A 20,289-nucleotide genomic window follows, 5' to 3' on the forward strand; every position below is an offset into this window, starting at 1 on the left:
AATTATTAATTGAATTAGGGTTTCAATACAGAAGAAATTGTACCAAATGTGTACATTCAAAATCCTGAGAATATGTTCAGTCAAAAAAAAAAAAATAGCTGTGGGTATTTCCATTTTTTAAACTGTTATCTTAGAAGCAAAGAAAATAAATAATAAATTATTATCTTTAGTAATAATAATGATTATTTTTAAGTGTTCTTATAATATTGAATTCTTAGAACAACAGTGTCAATGTAATTTAGGAACTTAGGTGCTCTTCTCTGTGCACACCTATGGGTGTGTTAATACCACAAGGATTAAATTTTATGACACCTTTATGATGTATCTGATATTTCAATATTTTCTAATGGAAAAATTACCATAAGATGTTATTCTGGATTACAGCATTGACCATGTGGCTGTTTTCCTACTCATTGTACTGTCTTCTGTGAACAATTACCAGAGCAACTGGAACAACTACTACAGTGTATTCAATGATGACTCTGAGTCAGAGAGTGTGCTAAGTACACTAGTAGCACATTCTCTCATTTAACCCTCATAAAAACTCCCTGAGGTAGTTCTCATTATCTTTATTTTAGTGATGAAGGAATCAGGACTCAGGTAACTCAATCATACAGACAGTAAAAAACAGATGAAATTTGAATCTAGGCTATGTCAAGACAACACCCACACTTTTAATCACTAGGCTAAGTTTGCTTCCTCAGTGACAAAATTGCCCCTTTTCTGTATTGAGAGAGTTGTCCAAAACTGTTGGAACATGTGCCAAGACTAGTGTGTTAGTATGCTTGCTGTGACAAAGAGTACTGGCCATAAGAATTAAAAGGAATCTAAATTCTGTCTATCTAGTACTCTTTTGAAGTGTCCACATTCACATTTGCTCTTCATGCTTTTTAAAGACTTTGTTAAAGTCATTCATTTTCAATGTATTTGAAGAAGTTCGTTACTAACGAGAATCTATCCCAATGACATATGTGGACATAGCATCACATTTTAATAGCTATGAGTGCAAACAGTCCACATATCAGTTGCTTGAGGTCATCTTTCAGAAGCCAAGAGTTGGCCATGCCTCTTCCCAATGACCCCCAGCAAAGCCCCTCATTTTGCCCATGCCATCTTCTCTAGAGTGGCAGGAGTCCAACTGGGTGTGTCATAATGAGCAAGTTTGTCCTGCGTTATCAGTGTGAAGAATTAAGGAAAGCTGCAGAGTTGAATTCATACGGGTATTAATATGGTCTATTTTCACAAAGAGAGTATTCATAAGTATGTAGCTGGAGAAGAGATTACTCAGAGCAGGCAGGTCTATTAGAAAAAAAGTGGGAAGGGAATAATAACAGTAGTGCAACTATATAAATAGAAACTTTTTATGCACCTGGGAGAAAATAACAATAGTAATGGCAATTATTTTAAGTGAAAACTTTCTGTGTACCTGTTTTTTTCCCACAGGCACATTATTTCATTTAACTATAGTCACAACACTTTGAGCTGTCAGTCATTTTGTTCATTTTTCTAAAGGAGAAAATGGAGATTGAGGGTTATTAGGCATTTAAACCAGTAATACACGGCAGAGCCAGAGTTCAAATAAAGGCATGCCAAACTCAAAAGGCGCAGGCTTTTTCAACTCAAGCCTCCTCAGTCATATTCAGCTGAATGCATAGAAGCAGTGCTGCAGGTTAACTCGTGGCTTAATAGAAGACCACTAATAGAGCTGCTTTGTGTGATCAATAATGACAATAATTTTGAAGAAAGCTGATCATGCATATAGGGAACAAACCAAAGAAAGTCCTCATCTAAATGTTAAAAAAATTAACTTATATTGTATATTAGTTTTACTTTTTCCCCATAACGAGCAAAGTTTCCTCAGGAAAGAGACCATGAAGGAAGAAAACTATTAACTTGATGACCAACAAATGCTGACAAATATGTCATCCAGAAAGAATTTTTTTTCCGGGATAAATCTGCAATATGACTTTTCTGGACACTGAGAAGATTCAATATGCAAGAGGAATGTGGTGTAAAGTAAAATTTAGAATTTAGTAATGGAGGGAGTTAGAGTAGTGAGAGAAACAATATCCCTCTCACTATTAGATAGATCACTACTCTCTCAATGTTTTATTATGTATTTCCTATAAACAAAAATACTGTTCTATACAACCACACTTATAATTATAAAAATAAAGAAGTTAAGATGGGTACATTAACTAACTGAGCAATAACTATCTAATGCTCAGACCCCATTCAATTTTTGCCAGTTGTGTCAATAATGTCCTTTACAGAAGAAGAATTCAGTTAAGAATCACACATTGAGTTTCTTTTTAGTTTCTTTAGTTGTGTATCTTTAGTCTGTTTTTGTCAGAAACAGTTTCTTTCTCTTTCTTTTCTTTTCATTTTGGGATCTTGACATTTTATAAGGTTGTAGACCGGTTATTTTCTAAATTTTCATTCACTTTTGGGATTCTTACACATTTCATTATAGTCTGATTCCAGTTATGTACCTTTGACAGCAGTGTCACGGAGGTGATTCTGTGATCCACACAGTCACCAGGTGGTGCAAAATTTGTTCTCTCTGATCACTTGATTGAGGTGGTATCTGCCAGGCCTCTTTTTTCAGAACTTACTTTCCTTCACCTTTGTAACTAATAAGCATTTCGTGAAGAAGCACTTTGACGCTATGTAAATATCCCATTTGTCATTAAACTTTTTCCCCTTATATATATCTCTACATATTCATGGATTCCTATTTTATTGAATGATTTATAATCCATCACCATCATTTACTTCAATGCTAAAATAATCCCAGACTTTTCAGTGGCTCCTGTGTTATTCTGTCCCCATGTAATATGGTTTGACTGTCTCCCCACCCAAATGTCACCTTGAATTGTAATAATCCCCGTGAGTCAAGTATGGGGCCAGGTGGAGATAATTGAGTCATTGGGGGTGGTTTCCCCCATACTGTTCTTGTAGTAATGAATCAGTATCACCAGATCTGATGGTTTTATAAATGGGAGTTCCCCTGCACAAGCTCTCTTGCCTGTTTCCATGTAAGATGCATCTTTGTTCCTTCTTTGCCTTCTGCCACGATTGTGAGGCCTCCCCAGCCATGTGAAACTGTGAGTCCATTAAACCGTTTTTTCTTTATAAATTACCAAGTCTCAGGTACATCTTTATTAGCAGCATGAGAGCAGACTAATACACCACCTTTCTTTGAGCACTTCCCTGTTTTCTGGACAAAATGTTCTAGACTCATTTTACTTTCCCTGTCCAACCTAACTATCAGCTGTATCCATGGATTTCTGGTTCCTTTTAGTGGAGAATAGCATTTAGAAGCTAAGATCAGGGCACTCAGGATGCTCATTGCTATTGGGGTATCACTGCTCCAGGCCTTCACAGTGGACACACACACATAGGCAAACACACACATACCCGCACACTTGCATTTATATTTTTTGCTGTGCCTCTGTCTCTCAAGCTAGCTTATTAACTAGCTACAGAAAATCATAAACTCATACTGAACCTACCAGCGTTAATTCAACTCAACAGCTTTGTTACAGTTTTCTCACATTTTGTATTTGTAATTCTTATGCTGAAAAAGAACCAAACAACAAACTTGGTTTTCATTATCTTTAATGCATTTATGTGATTACTTCCCCCGTATGTGACACATTCCCTTCCCCTGTGTGGATACACCACTTCTCTCCCCTGCCCACATGCCTTTCTCATTCCACCTGGGCTCTGACTCCTTCTATCAGGTTGTTCTCCATCCTGCTCCGGTGCTGGCTCCCAATGCCTGGCCACCTCCCACCCCATGTGCTGTCTTCCTCACATAGCCTAGGCCCTGCCACCCTGTGCTGGGCAGCCCCCCGGCAGGTGCCCTCCTCACACTGCTCAGTGCCTGATCGTCCACCCTGGGCCTCCCTCTGCATAGTCACCCTCTCTTCTCCCAGCCTGTGCTCCAACACCCTATACCAGCCCACACTCCAGCGTGGATGCCCTCCCTGCCCTGTTTGGCTTCTGACTTCCCCTTCCTGCCCCTCAGTAAACACCCTCATCACCCTGCCTGGGCTCTGTCACTCCATGCATGCCACCCCTTTCCCTGCATGGACATGTACCTTGCCTTGCCCCGTCGAGTGACTTTTGGACTGAATTGCTCAGAAAGGAAAAGGAAGGAAATGGAGGGAAAGAGAGGAAGAAGAGCAAGCTGAGGAATTAAAACGATAAACACTTTTGAATGAACATCATTAAAAATATGGGCTGTTTTCTAGTTAAATTTCACCCTCCTGAAGTCTTTTCTTTCTTTCTTTCTTTCTTTCTTTCTTTCTTTCTTTCTTTCTTTCTTTCTTTCTTTCTTTCTTTCTTTTTCTTTCTTTCTTTTTCGTTCTCTTTAGGAGGGGATGGGTCTCAGTCTGTTGCCCAGGCTGCAGAGCAGTGGCGTCACCATAGCTCACTGGAGCCTTGAACTCCTAGGCTCAAAGGATGCTCCCACCTTGACATCCCACATCCTGAGTAGCTGGGACTACAAGTACAAGCCAGCACATCCAACTGAGCTCTTTGCTAGCAGAGTTTAGCAGGGGCGTTTTTATTCTGTTGCACTTACTATTTATAATTCCAAAGAATCACAAATGAATTTCTATTCTAATAAACAAACACACTGATAGTCAATCCAACTGCGAACTGTCTGTTAAAAGGGCTTGGATTATAATCGATCAACTATAACTCTGTTTCCTTATATATATAATTGTGTTGCTAAAGAGTTTAAAAGTAAGAGACTATAATGGGTATCCTATCTTTAACCAGCTTGGAGTTTTAACTGGAATCCAGTTAAATTCTAGGCAAAACTTACAGTGCCAGCTAAATGGTCTTTTAATTTTTGGCTGCCTTTATTTAAAAGGAGACTTCAGAGTCTTGCAAAAATTTATCTGGCAGCTGTAAATAGATGGTCATATTCACTTTAAATGTAGGGTCCTCTTCCTAGCCCATGTTTTTGAAGAGACACTTGTAAGAATGATAAAGGTTAGGCTAGATCATAACCAGCTTTGGAATCCTAGTGCCTTTCTCTCAGATAAATATCTCTATGGCCTTTTATTTCCATATTCTCATTTATATATTTTATGATAACTAAGAAACCAAACTATAGAAACACTTTGTAAGTTTTCTTCAGGAAAAAAATGTACAAACATATTTCCAGATGTGGAACAGATGCACACAACATGCATTGAAAATGGTATGAAAACTGTCATTTCAGCCTGCACGATCACATTTTTTCACCTGCTTAGGGAATTGTACATCTCTGGCTTGTTGAACACATTCTTGACTATAAAATTGAAGAATGTCAGATCAAAAATGCTGCTTTAATCATGTTATTTCATAGCTTATATTTTACATTTGGAAGCAAAGCATTAGACTATATACTAAAGCATAATGAAATGATGTTAAAGAATGGAATTGATTTCAAGAAGACACAAGTTGCAGAAATAACTTCGTAGGTCAATCAAGATTGATTTATATAGCACTCTTCAAAGTCTAAATATACTGAACTTGGACAACCTAAGCCAAACTGAAACAGTTAGTCTCTTAGACCACAGGCCCTGGTAATCCTAAGAGTATTTCAATATTTGAAAAAGTACCTACACTAAAGTATTTCAGCTTATATTATTTAATTCTTATTCTGCTTATTAAAAAAATCTTTGCTAAAAGATAAAACTTCCTTTTATCTGTAGACTTCTGGCTTATGTATTATTATTAATATTATATTAAATGCACCAGTTTTGAGAAACTGAAAAAAATATGTTCAATATTTGTGTATGAAGGCACACAATTCTAAATATTTATTTATTTATTTATTTTAGAGAAAGGTACTATCTCTGCCACTCAGGCAGAGTGACATGATTGTAGACTCTGTATTAGTCCATTCTCATGCTTCTATGAAGAAATACTTGAGACTGGGTAATTTATAAAGAAAAGAGGTTTGATTGACTCCCAGTTCTGCATAGCTGGGGAGGCCTCAGGAAACTTACAATCATGGCGGAAGCTACCTCTTCACAGGGCAGTAAGAGAGAGAATGAGAGCCCGCAGGGAAAATGCCAGACACTTATAAAACCATCAGATCTCATGATAACTCACTCACTATCATGAAAACAGCATGGGGGAAAAATCCCCCAAGATACAATCACTTCTGGCTGGGTACCTCCCGTGACACATGGGGATTATGGGGACTCCAGTTCAAGAAGAGATTTGGGTGGTGACACAGCCAAACTATACCAGCCTCAAACTCCGAGGCTCAAGCAATCCTTCTGCCTCAGCTTTGCAAGTAGCTGGGACTGTAGGTATGAACTACCATGCCTAGCTAATTTTTATATTTTTGCTTTTTGTAGAGACAAGGTCTCTCTATATTACCCAGGCTTGTCTGGAACTCCTGGACTTAAGTATTTCACCCACCTTGGCCTCCCAAAGTGCTGGGATCATAGGCATGAGCCACTGTGCCTGTCACACTTCTAAATTTTTAGACCCTAAAAATACCCCAAGAAAAAAAATAGTTTTTCAGTAAAGCATCTATACCTGACCTTTACCAAGTGCTCACTTTATGTGCCTCACATGTGTTATCTCATTGAATCAGTCATCACCTTCATCCTAAGGAGCAGACATTTTTATCATCCTCATCTTTCAGATGAGGAAATTGAGGCCTGGAGAGGCTGAAGAGTTTGCCCCAGTTCACATAGCTGGTATATGGTGGAATAGGAATTTGAACTCAGTAATCTGATTCTATGGTCTATGTTTCTTTCTTTTTTTTTTTGAGATGGAGTTGCAACCTCCACCTCCCAGGTTCAAGCAGTTCTCCCACCTCAGCCTGCTGAGTAGCTGGGACTACAGGCGCATGCCACCACACGTGGGGCTAATTTTTGTATTTTTAGTAGAGAAGAGGTTTCACTATGTTGGCCAGGCTGGTCTCGAACCCCTGACCTCGTGATCCGCCCCCAGCCCCTTGGCCTCCCAAAGTGCTGGAATTACAGGCATGAGCCACCATGCCTGGCCTATGCTCTTAACCTTTATGAGTGAGGGACCAAAATAAAGTGGAGCCCACAATCTCCGAAGTTGTGTTACTTCCCTTATGCTAAATATACTCTGTCAGAGTAAGATTATAAAAAGAAAAAGTGGCATTTTTGCAAGTTCTCTATTCTCTGGAGTTCTAGAAAGCAAAGGAAGAGAATACAGTTGAGATTATGGTTTAGCTATTCATGGCAATAGGGGGAAATTAGAGAAAGAGCCCAGTCTCCGTGGCCCCTGCTCCTACTCTGGCTCCAGAGCCATGCCTGCCCTTCCCACTGGCCAGTTCCAAGTGCAGACTTATGGGTAAAGGCAGTTTCTGGATCTAGACACTCTTGAATCCTAATTCCTGATGAAACATTTATCAGTAGGAGATTATGGAAAAGTGGCAACCTCGCTAAGCCCCTTTTGCTTTTTATTTGTGAAAAAAAGATACCTAATAAAATAACTCCTTGAAGTGCTGATTTGGGATTAAATGAGTGAATACCGGTACATAATGTAATCAGTCTGTCTTGTACTTCTCCAGCTGCTGCTTGCACTGCCCTGTTGCTGACCTGTTGCTGTCTGAAACTCTTATCATATGCTATGATGAGGTCTTACTTGTTGGAAAATTCACCCTCATCTTCCCACATCAAAATTCATGTTTTGTCTATGCAGGTTGATCTCAGTTTGAATTTAGAAATAAAGTGGTCAAGCGAGCCTCCTGAAAGTGTTGGCATCTTAAAAGCAAATGTTACCCACATAAATCTAGCTTAGAGACTATCAAGCTGTGTTACAATGTGCAGGGGATTTTAGGTAGGTAGAGAAGGAGAGATATTGTGGTGAGCTTCCTCAGAGCAAAATGTATCTGAACCTTCAAAGGAGTGGAAGAAAAAAAAAGTAAAATGTATTAGCCATGGTCTGTTCTGTTAGAGGGTTGGCCTCTTCCTGATCTGCCCCCTCCTCATTCAAAGGCCCTTTCAAAAGCCTGAACACTTCCTGCTCTGAAGTCAGAACAAGAGGGTCTGAAGACTGGCTGGCCTGACTGTTTTAAAAGGTTACTGGGCACACCTTGGAGGTACATGGGGGCATTTTAGAGCTTGTTAGAATGCACATGTGACTGAACAATTAAATTCAAATCAAGTGCTGTGCTGGTTGATCTATGTAGATCTAATGAAACAGAAAGAGCCAGTTATTGAATGGAGAAATACTTTCAAAAGTAGATCAGCGGGGATTGCTTTGCTGAGATAAGAGGGGCTAAAAGTAAGAACCCTTAAGAATAAGATTCACTTAGCTCAGGTCAAAGAATTTACACATGCTGGGATAGCTCACAGTAGCATGAGTCTTGTTACTAGAATCTCTCTGTTAGTCACAATATGAAATATGTGATCTTTTCTCTTCCTGACTACTCAGTTCCCAAGGACTATTCACAGATACACGTATTTACAGTGGCTTGTGCACTGTGTACTGACTATTGACATTGCTGACATGTAAGGGCTAGGAAGAAAGAGAGAATTCATCAATTTCTGCCTACACATCATCCTTTAGAAGGAAGAATTTATAGAGCTAAAGCAGAAACATCCATTGCCTTTGTGTTTGCTTGGACTTTGTCTGTAGAGCTCACTTCTTTGTATTTACTCTCTGTGGTTTTATAAGAAGTAGTTTAAAGATAATTTTATTAGTATCCAGTCCAGAAAGAAGTTCTTTTAAAAATTCAGTGATCTTTAGCACTGCTTTGTCTTTCTCATAAATTCAACACAAAACCCTTAACAGTATATTTGCCTGGAAAGGAGCAACTCCCCTTAAGGCCAGGGCTCTCAAGGCTGTGACTTCAACCACCAGGCAATGCAGCTGGTTAAGTCCTTGAGGAGCAGAGGTTAGGGAGACTCAGAAACCTAAATCCATTGCAGGAGAAGAAGTGCCTCATATGAGCACGATTGTAATAGAATACGGAAAGAAAGGAATGCAAATAGTCAAAAGTGTGAGATCATGCCCTTTTAAAAACCATTTTACATTTGTAATTTTCTGTTTAGTGAATGATGAGATTGACAACCAGGCCATATGTTCAGCAGAAAAAAATAGGTCAGTATTCAGAAGCAAAAATGAGGAAGCGTCTGGGTAAAAGATAGGGCTAAATGGACTATTTTAGACCCATGTGAGAGACATTGATTGCCTTGAGAAAACAGAAGTGCCCATTTCTGATGAGCATTGTCTGTTGGGAAAAACTCTGTTGGGAGCATGATCTTTGATTTTTGTTTATAGGATGGACTCTTCTTATTTTATAACCTCAGCAGGAGGAGAGTTACTTTACATGAGGTTTCAGATTTTGCTTCTCTTACTCCTGGTTTGTTCTCTGCCTTCTGTGGTCAGGGATTTTATTGTTTAGGATGAGGCATGTTAGTTTATAGAATTATCTGTCCAACAGCCCCATCAATATTCCCTGCTTAGTATTCCTGGCCTTCCTCACTGTGTTCTGCAAATTGTTATCTGATTCTGTTTATGCCACCATCATCTGCACCTCATGACTATATTGGTGACCTTGGTTATATCACTCATTCTCTCTGTCTCATTACCTTCCTTTGATAAAAAAGAGTGACAGTTACTTCTAAGCTCTTTAGAGAAAAATGTATGTCCTCAGTTATTTGTGAAATTATCAGTCCTAGGAACTGTAAAACTGAGAAAGTACTTACACAAAAAATATAGCATTGGAAATTCTACAGTTTTGTTATTGTCTATGATTTTTTTAAGAAAAAAACTAAATGCAACACAGTTGTAAGCTGTTGCTATGTATTTGAACATGTTACTGTGTTGGATTCTATATACTGTAACTAAGATATGGCTCCTTTTCATCAGAAAAAGTGAGAATAATGTGCCAGGATATTTGACACACATAAATGAATGAACAACATAAAATATAATCATGTCTAATTGCTCTAATCTCAGATAAATTAAAATATATTTGAATCAAATATATATTTAAATCCCAGGAATTACCCACTAATTTCAACCAATACTCAAACAAATCAAACCAATACATCTTTTGTCACATATTTGTATTTCTTTGCTGACCACAAGGTTTACAAGAATATGAAGACCCTTTTGTTGCTAAGATTATAGTCTGATGGGGAAGACAGACCTTGTCGTAAAGGGAAAGAACAGTCATTAAATGTCTTACAGCAGAGAATGCTTTGTGTAGCCTTGTATTTTAGAAACATAATTTTGAGTTTCCTGTGAAGAACATTTTGTGGCCGATATCAGAACAAAACTGAAGACTGAAGAACAGTTTGTAGGCTCTGGAAATATCAAGTGTCTACAAAATACAAAATTCTGTTAAGCACTGAAAATTCTAGAACAATATATATGACATGGTTCTTGCCTCCATCAACCTAAATAACTGAGAGAGACTTTCTAAAAGAAAATCATATTTATTTGGGAATAGAGCATTGCAATGGGTATAAATATGCCATAGTAAACTATTTCATATGTGTACATTCAGGCAGGTAAAGGAAGACAAGGGTTTTTGAAGGAAAAATGAGGAAGATTACATGATTGTTTTGGGATAATTCTCCTTGGTAACCAGGATCAACAACAACAGTCCAAATTTGGACAGGCGATTGTCCTCTCAGAAGTATTGTTTTGTAAGGTTGTGATGACCTTTGTGCAAGGTTGTGGTTTTTGTAGTCTTTTGTGACAATTCTTGTTATCAGTCATTTATGCATGAGAATGTTCCCTTCGTGCCTTCTCAGACTCCAGTTTTTTATTTTTATTTATTTTATTTATTTATTTATTTATTTTTTATTTATTTTTTATTTTTATTTTTATTTTTATTTGAGACGGAGTCTCCCTCTGTCGCACAGGGTGGAGTGCAGTGGCCGGATCTCAGCTCACTGCAAGCTCCGCCTCCCGGGTTCCCGCCATTCTCCTGCCTCAGCCTCCTGAGTAGCTGGGACTACAGGCGCCGCCACCTCGCCCGGCTAGTTTTTTGTATTTTTTTAGTAGAGACGGGGTTTCACCGTATTAGCCAGGATGGTCTTGATCTCCTGACCTCGTGATCCGCCCGTCTCGGCCTCCCAAAGTGCTGGGATTACAGGCTTGAGCCACCGCGCCCGGCCTTTTTTTTTTTTTTTTTAAAACACGAGTGGCTCCATTTTGATTCTGACATCTTTCACCTCTCCAAGTAGTTAGCATATATGTACAGACACATGGCATAAAATCACAGGAAGGTAGGTAACAATAATGGCTTTGTGTCCTTAGAGGCTTGGAGTGTTTTTATCTTTCTTTGTATTTCATATTTGGAGCAGAGTTGTTGCTCAGTAAGTATTTTAAAGAATGAATGGGCTTAAAGACTATCTAACAAACAAATGGTAAACAATTTTAAAGGGGTGAGAATTTCACCTAAACAAATAATTACCACTGCATGTGATGACTTCAGGTATCAGGTAGAGACAGCAGAGAAGAGGGAGTGATTAACTCCCTTCACATGAGACAGGACATCTTATCTGAAATGGACCTGAAAGTAAACTTGTTTTCCAGACAGGCACAAGGAGATAAGAATATTTTACAGAGAAATCCATGTGCAAAAGCATGGTAGTTGAGAAAATATTTGCAATTCTCCAGCTTTCTGTGAATTAGTCTGCCTGGGATATATGCAGGAAGGGATTAGGGCCAAAGAGAAGAGATGTTAAATAAACAGAGACCACATGTCAAAGAGCTTCATATGCTATGCAAAGTAATTTAAATCATACTTTGTAGTCCCTTAAGAGATTTTGAGCGGGTGAGAGGAACGGTCAGATGTGTAGGTAGTTCACTTCAGCAGCAATATGGAGGATGCATTGGAGAAACTGAAGCAAAGTCAGGAAGAGTAATTAAATTGTTATTGGGGAACTTCCATTTAAGGGCAGTTAAGATGATGGTTCTGCTTTCCAAATTCACCCCAAACAACAGAAAACTGAAAACTTAGACTCTAGTATTGACAAAAAACAAAACAAAACAAAAACCCTAGAAGGCCTCTTGACTCTGAACTACCATTTATGAGGGGGATGGAAGATTATGGGAAAACACAAAGAAATAATCCTCTTGACTGAATATTGTAGACATTAGAGCTGAGTACTATACTTTCAAGCAGGTGGAACACACTGAAGCAAGGTTATAAGCCATTACAGTACAGAAACATAGCATCTGAGGGCAGAGAAGGGAGAGAGAGTTATTGGGAAATAGTGTAAGTATGCTATTATAGTCATATAGCTCTCAATAAAAAAAAGGAATTTGAACTAGGATTGTCATTTTACCTCCTTTAGGGCAGAATGCGTAAGTGGCCAAGAAAATCCAAGAGTTACACTAAAGAAATTTTCCACATTGAAGAAACATGAGTGGTGGGTAAAAATTGTTCTGCTGAGAAATATGGGTGAAAAAAGACCCTCATTTTATCACAGCATTCTGAAAATTTATATGATGAGAAAAAGGACAACAACTTCCAAAATTAAGGTATAGTTCAATATATGATAAAAGTCATCTTTTTAAACTGTACAATTCAGTGGTTTTTAGTATATTTACAGAGTTGTACAATGATTGCTATTATCTAATTTCAGAACATTTTAATCACTTGTAGAAGAAACTGTATACATAGCAGTCACCCTCTATTTCCCCACTCCTCCCACTCCTGGCAACACTAACCACGTTTATGTCTCTATGAATTTGTCTATTCTGGACATTTTATATAAATGGAATCATATAATAGTGGCTTGTTGTGCCTGGCTTCTTTTACTTGGCATTTTTTTAAGGTTCATCCATGTATGTATCAGAAATCCATGATGTTTTATAGCACAACACTGTATTATATGGATAAATCACTTTGTTTATTCAGTCATTAGTTGATGGACATTTGGATTGTTTCTGTCTTCCGGCTATTATGAAAAATGTTGTAATGGACATTCATGAACAACATTTTCTGTAGAAATACGTTTTAATTGTCTTCGGTGTATACTTGGGAGTAGATATACTGGGTCATATGGTAACTCTGTGTTTGATTTTTGAGGATCTGACATTGTTTTAAAAGTGACTGCACCAATTTACAATCTCACCAGTAATGTAGGGGTACTGTAGGTCTTCTTTGGAGAAATGTTTATTTAAACTCTTTGCTCATTGTTTATGTCTTTTTATTGTTGAGTTGTAAGAGTTCTTTACATATTCTTGATATTAGTCCCTTATCAGATACATGATGTAAAATCATTTTCTTCCATTCTGTAGGTTGTCTTTTTATTTTTATTTTTAATTAATTAATTAATTATTTTAGAAATGGGGACTCGCTTTGTTGTCCAGGCTGTTCTTGAACTTCTGGTCTCAGGGAGTCCTCCTGCCTTGACCTCCCAAAGTGTTGAGATTACAGGCATACACTACTGTGCAGCCTGATTTCCTTGATTGTGTTTTTTGAAACACAGAAGTTTTAAGTTTGAATAAACTCTAATTTATCTATTTTTCTTTGTTCTCATGCTTTTAGTTTCACAGCTATGAAACCCTTACCCAACCCAGCATCACAAAGATTTATGCTATGTTTTATTCTAAGATTTTTATAGTTTTGGCTCTTATATTAAGAATTTGATTCATTTTAAGTTAATTTTGTGTATGGTGAGAGGTAGGAGGTCTAGCTTCAGTTTTTGTGTGTGGAAATCTAGTTGTCCTAGTGGCATTTGTTGAAAAGTCTATTTTTTCCCCATTGAAGTGTCTTGGCACCCTGGTGTAAATCAACTGATCATAAAAGTAGAGTTTTTTTTCCTGGATTTCTATCATATTCTGTTGATCTATATTTGTATCCTTGTTCCAGTATCACATTGTCTTGATTATCGGAACTTGTAGTAAGTTCTGAAATCAGAAAGTGTGAGGCCTCCAACTCTATTTGTTTTCAAGATTGTTTTGGTTATTCTGTGTCTTTTGCACCTCCATATTAATTTTAGAATTAGCTTGTAGATTTCTGCAAAGATGCCAACTCAGATTTTGATGGAGATTCTGTTGAATCTGTAGATCAATCTGGGGGAGTATTGTCATCTTAACAGTATTAAGTCTTTATATCCATGAACATGGGATATCTTTATATTTATTTAGATCTTTAATTTCTTTCAAGAGTATTTAATATTTTTAAGAGTTCAAGTTTTGTACTTCTTTTGTTAAATTTATTGCCTCATATTTTGCTCTGTTTGATGCTATTATAAATGTAATTTACTCCTTGATTTTATTTTTGATTGTTCATTGCTAGTACATACAGATACAATGAAACTTGGCATGTTGATTTTTTTATCCTGCAACCATACTTGGTTAGTTTATTACCTCCAGTAGGTTGTGTGTGCATGTGCATGTGTACTTTTCTCAGGATTTTCTACATACAAAATCAGGTCATCTGCAAAAAGAGAGTTTTACTTCTTCATTTCCAGTCTGGATGCTGCTGATTTATTTTCCTTGCCTAATTGTCCTACATACAAACTGCAGATTTGTTGAATACAAGTGGCAAGAGCAGATACCTTGTTCATTACTGATTTTAGGAGAAAGGCTGTCAGTTTTCATGACATGGGATTCATTAAATATGATGCTTTCAGTGTTTTTTTGTAGATTTCTTTTATTGCTATTATGTTATTATGAATGTAAATAAACTCTGCATTCTTGGAATAAACTTCAGGTCATGGACATGATGTATAACTCCTTTTTATGTGTTTCTGAGTTTGGCTTGCTTATATTTTATTGAGAATTTTGAGTCTTTGTTCACAAGACAAATTGATTTGTGATACTCATTCCTTGTGATATCCGTGTCTGGATTTGGTATCAGAGTAATACTGGCCTCAAAGAATGAATTAAGTATTATTCCCTCCTCTTCTATTTTTTTGGGGAAAGAGTTTGTAAAGGGTCGGTGTTAATTCTTCTTTAGATATTTGGTAGATTTCATCAGTGAACCTATATGGTCTTGGTCTTTTATTTGCAGAAAGATTTTTAATTACTAGTTTAATTTCCTTGCTGGCTGTAGGTCTATTCAGAATTTCTATTTCTTCATGATTCAGTTTTGATAGGTTATGTATGTCCAAGAATTTATATATTTATTCTAGATTGCCCAATTTGTTGGAGTACAATCGTTTGTAATATTCTGTTATCATAATTTTTATTTATATAAAATTGGTTGTAATTTTCTCTTTTTCATTTCTAATTTTAGTTATTTGAGTCTTCTCTCTTCATTGCTTCATTGATCTAGCTTAAGGTTTGTCATTCTTTCCAAAACTAAACTTTTGGTTTCATTGATGTTCACTGTTGTTGTTTTGTTCTTTGTTTCATTTATTTCCATGTTAATCTTTATTATTTCCTTCTTTCTTCTTTGTTTGCTCTTTTTTCTCTAGTGTCTTATGATGGAAGCTTAGGTTATTGATTTGAGATCACTTTTTAAAATATAGATGTTTGCAGCTATAATTTTTCCTCAAAGCACTAATTTTTCTCATGCTTTCAATTATTGAATATAGTGTTTTTTTGGTTTTCATCCATATCAAAGCATTTTGTAATTTTTCTTGTAATTTTTCTTTGACCCATTAGTTATTTTGGAGTGTGCTGTTTTATTTCCACACCTTTGTGGATTCCCTAAATTTCCTTCTGTTACTGATTTCTAATGTCATTCTAATGTGGTCAGAGAAGATATTTTATATGGTTCCAATACTTTAAAATCCATTAAGATTTGTTTTAGGGTCTAATACATGGTTTTTCCTCTGCAGAATATTCTAGGTGCACTTGAGAATAATGTGCATTTTATTTTTTGATGCAGTGTTCTACATGTGTCTATTGGGTCTAGCTGATTATAATGTTCAAGTCCTCTGTTTTCTTGTCGTCTTCTGTCTGGTTGTTCTATTCATTATTGAAAGTGCGATATTGAAGTTTTCAGCTATTATTGTTGAATTGTCTGTTCCTTCCTTCAATTCTGTCAGTTTTTGCTTCGTATATTTTTGGACTCTAATTGTTAGGTGCATATACATTTATAATTACATTTTTCTGAAAGGTAAGTCCTTTTATCATTACAAAATGTTTCTCTCTCTCTCTCTCTCTCTCTCTCTCTCTCTCTCTCTCTCTCTCTCTCTTTCTCTCTCTCTCCCTCCCTCCCTCCTTCTCCCTCTCTCTTTCTTTCTTTCGTTCTTTCCTGTTTTCAGGGTCTCACTCTGTCATCCAGGCTGGAGTGCAGAGGCGTGAGCTTGGTTCATGGCAGCTTTGACCTCCTGGGCTCACGTGATCCTCTCATTTCATCTTCCTAGTAGCTGGGAGCACAGGTGCATACTACCATGTCTGGCTAATTGTTTTGTTTTGAGTAGAGATGGGATAACATTTTTAATATTATGGTCACTCCAGCGTTCTGAGGATTGTTATTTGCACAAGATAGTTTTCTCTTCATCTTACTTTCTATTTGTATCTTTGGATGTAAACTGTGTCTTTTGTAGACAGTACAGAGATGGATCATATTTTTAAATTCTTAATCATTTTTTACTATATTTTGTTGAGTTTCTTTTTTAATGGTTGCCCTGGGGATAATATTGGCACCTTATTAATACCTTATAACAACCCTGTTCTGATTATTCCCAACTTTATGTTAACAGTATATAAAACTTTTCGTTCTACTTAGCTCTGTTATGTCCTCCATCTTTTGTATTATTATTGTCATACAGATTACATTTTTATACTTCATGTGGTCATCAATACAGATTTATAGTTGTTGTTGTTTTCAGGTTATTTTTAAATCAGGTAGGAGTACAAAAGCCTTACAGACAATTTTTTTTGTCATTCAAATTTACCTATCTAGTTACCTTTACCTGTGCTATTTATTTATTCATATGAATTCAAGCAATTGCCTAGTGTCCTTTCATTTCTATTTGAAGAAATCTCTTTAGTATTTCTTGTAGGACAGGTCTGCTTGTGATGATTTATTTTGGCTTTGTTTATCTGAAAATATATCTTAATTTCTCTTTCATATTTGAAGGATTGTTTTACTGGCTACAGTATGTTGGTCAATAATATTTTTATTTTATCACTTTAAATGTGTCATCTCACTGCCATCTGGCCTCCATGACCAGAAGAGAAATCAGGTGCTAATTGTTTTGAGGATAAATTGTATGTGGTAAATTGCTGCTCTGTTACTACTTTCAAGATTCTCTTTTGTCTTTAGATTTGATAGTTTGATTATAATGTTTTTAGGAGTTGATCTCTTTTTTTTTTTTTTTTTTTTCAGACAGAGTCTCGCTCTGTCTCCCAGGCTGGAGTGCAGTGGCCAGATCTCAGCTCACTGCAAGCTCCGCCTCCCGGGTTCCCGCCATTCTCCTGCCTCAGCCTCCTGAGTAGCTGGGACTACAGGCGCCCGCCACCTCGCCCGGCTAGTTTTTTGTATTTTTTTTTAGTGGAGACGGGGTTTCACCGTATTAGCCAGGATGGTCTTGATCTCCTGACCTCGTGATCCGCCCGTCTCGGCCTCCCAAAGTGCTGGGGTTACAGGCTTGAGCCACCGCGCCCGGCGAGTTGATCTCTTTAAGTTTATTCTATTTGGAGTTTGTTGAGCTTCTTGAATGTGTACATTAATGCCCTTCATCAAATTCAGAACATTTTTGACAATTATTTTCTCAAATATTCTTTCTGCCTCCTTCTTTCTTATTCTTCTGGGACTTCTATGATGCATATTTGATATGCTTAATGGTATTTCAAAGGTCTCTGAGGATCTGTTAACTTTTTTCATTTTTCTTTCTTTCTGTTCTGAAACTGGACAACCTTAATTCAAGTCAGTCAATTTGTCCTTTTGTTGACACATATCTGCTGTTGAGTTCTCTCTAGCAAATTTATTGTACCTTTTTACTCCATAATTTCTATTGGTTCTTTAAAAGATAATATCCATGTGTTTGTTTGTATCCTGTATTTTACTGGGTAGTGTTCTCATACTTTCCTGTAATATTTTTAGATGTGATTTTTTGGGAACATATTTGAAATAACTTATTTAAACTCTTTGTCTCATAAGCCAGTCATCAGCAAATTCTTAAGGGGCAGCTTCTATTGATACTTTTTTTTCTCTATATAGGCCATACTTTCTTGATTATTTACATGTCTCAATTTTTTAGTTGTTGAACACTGAACATTTAAAATAATATAATTTTGGGTTGGAAACAGTGGCTTATGCCTGGAATCCCAGCACTTAGGGAGGCCAAGATGGGAGGATCACTTGAGGCTAGGAGTTTGAGACCAGCCTGGGCAACATAGTGAGACCTTTATTTGTCCAAAAAGTAAAAAAAATTAGCTAGGCACAGTGGTATATACCTGTATTCCCAGGAACTCATGAGGCTGAGGAAGGAGGATTGCTTGAGCCCAGGGGGTCCTGGCTGCAGTGAGCTGTGTTGATACAACTGCACTTCAGCCCGGGTGACAGAGTAAGACCTTGTCTCAATAAATAAATACATAAATACAATCATAATGTAAATTGACAACTTTGTAACTCAGATTTTTCATCTCTGCTAAGGTTCACTGTTGCTCTATATTGTTGTGTTGCTGTTTCTTTATTTAGTGCCCCTCTTAAGCTAACTCTGTAGTCAGCTAATGGCTGAATAGAGATTTCCTTAAATGCTTTGAAAGGATGTGACATCCAATCTTTGCAAGAGCTTCTGTGTATGTTTCAGGACATGCCTTCAATGCCTTCAGTCAGGAAGCGTACATCTCTGCATTTGTCTTCATTCTTCCTGCCTTTACGGTGCCTAAACGTCAGCTTGGGACCGTCTCAGTTTTTTACTATGTGTATTCACAAGCTTGGGTATGTGTTCAGCCCTATACATTTCCATGGACTTCTCAATTTCCTGTAATACAGTGGAGTTTTCTAAAGATATGCAAAGCTTGTACATACATCGCATACCCCAGCTTTTTCTTTTAGAAATTTTTGGCTAGGCTCTTATTTACTGGTGTTACTGTTTTAGGCAGTTTCAAGGTTAAACAATTGCTGCTGACTGCATTGGGCAAAGGTTCCATGGAAAAGGCTACTGGCACTGACCAAGGTCTGAAATCAGATCAAATAACAACAAACCCTGAGAATGGGTTTTCCAGGGACTTTCCAGATGTGGAAAAAAGTAACAGTTCTCTGAATGTGGTTTTCTTAGTTTTGTTCTGCTATAACAGAATACCACAGATTGGGTAATTTAGAATGAACAAAATTTTAGTGACTTACAGTTCTGGAGGCTGGAAAGTTCAAGATCAAAGGACCAGCATCTAGCAAGGACCTTCTTGCTGTGTATCCCATGACAAAAGGTCAAAAAAGAGAGAGAGGCAAAAAAGGGCTGAAGTTGTCCTTTTATAAAAAAATCCACTCCCACAATCATGCCATTAATCCATTTATGAAGGTGGAGCCCTCATGTCCTAGTTACTTCTTAAAGGTCCTACCTCTGAAAACTGTTGCATTGGAAGTAAAGTTTTCAATGCATGCTTTTTGGAGTATATATTCAAACAATAGTATTCTGCCCCTGGCCCCCCAGATTTACTGGAGAAAGATCACTGAGACTCTCAGAGGAAAGTCTCAGAAAAAATGAAAACTTATGAAAAATACAGAGTTTTATGATGAGGATTTTTTTTTTTTTTTGAGCCAGAATTTTGCTCCATTGCCCAGGCCGGGGTGCAATGGCAAAATCTTGGCTCACTACAACCTCTGCCTTGTAGGTTCAAGCAATTCTTCTGCATCAGCTTCCCAAGTAGCTGGGACTACAGGCATGCGACACCACACCCAGCTAATTTTTTTATTTTTGGTAGAGATGGGGTTTCACCATGTTGGCCAGAATTATCTCAAGCTCCTGACCTCAGGTGATCTGCCTGCTTCAGCCTCCCAAAGTGCTGGGATGACAGGCATGGGCCACTGTGCCTAGCCTGAAAATTTTCATGAGGAGGCTTTTTACACAGATGGTAAAAGTATGAGGGGATATAGCCTAAGATACAGAGAAATCAAGCAAATGAAAATATTAGGGATATGTTTTACACCTAGAAAAAAAAAAGGGTGTTAAAGAAAGGGAATCTAGTTGTAGTTTGTTACTTGGCTCAATCTTAAGTAATAGCTTGCATACTCATAGTAATACAAACATGGAAATGAAAATAACCAAAATTTGTGATATAACAGTGTAACAAGATGGGATCTAGAGAAGGGTGTAAATTCCCGTAATAGCAATTTAACAAATATTGCCTGAAATTGATGTAGTGATAGCAGAATACACCTATTACTGAGAAATTTTGAAGTCAATTCCACAAGTAAAA

General features: G+C 37.2%; 1 long non-coding RNA gene across 1 annotated transcript in view; it reads left to right on the plus strand.

The window, feature by feature from the left end:
• The window catches only part of LOC117063422, a 94,912-nt gene that overhangs the window by 2,620 nt on the left and 72,003 nt on the right, over positions 1-20,289 (plus strand). Inside the window, exon 2 of the long non-coding RNA XR_004428918.1 lies at positions 12,315-12,501. This is a non-coding gene — a long non-coding RNA (uncharacterized LOC117063422). The remainder of the gene's footprint in view (positions 1-12,314; positions 12,502-20,289) is intronic.

Source organism: Trachypithecus francoisi, unplaced genomic scaffold, assembly GCF_009764315.1.
Source record: "Trachypithecus francoisi isolate TF-2019V2 unplaced genomic scaffold, Tfra_2.0 Lachesis_group18, whole genome shotgun sequence".
NCBI classification, from domain to species: Eukaryota; Metazoa; Chordata; class Mammalia; order Primates; family Cercopithecidae; genus Trachypithecus; species Trachypithecus francoisi.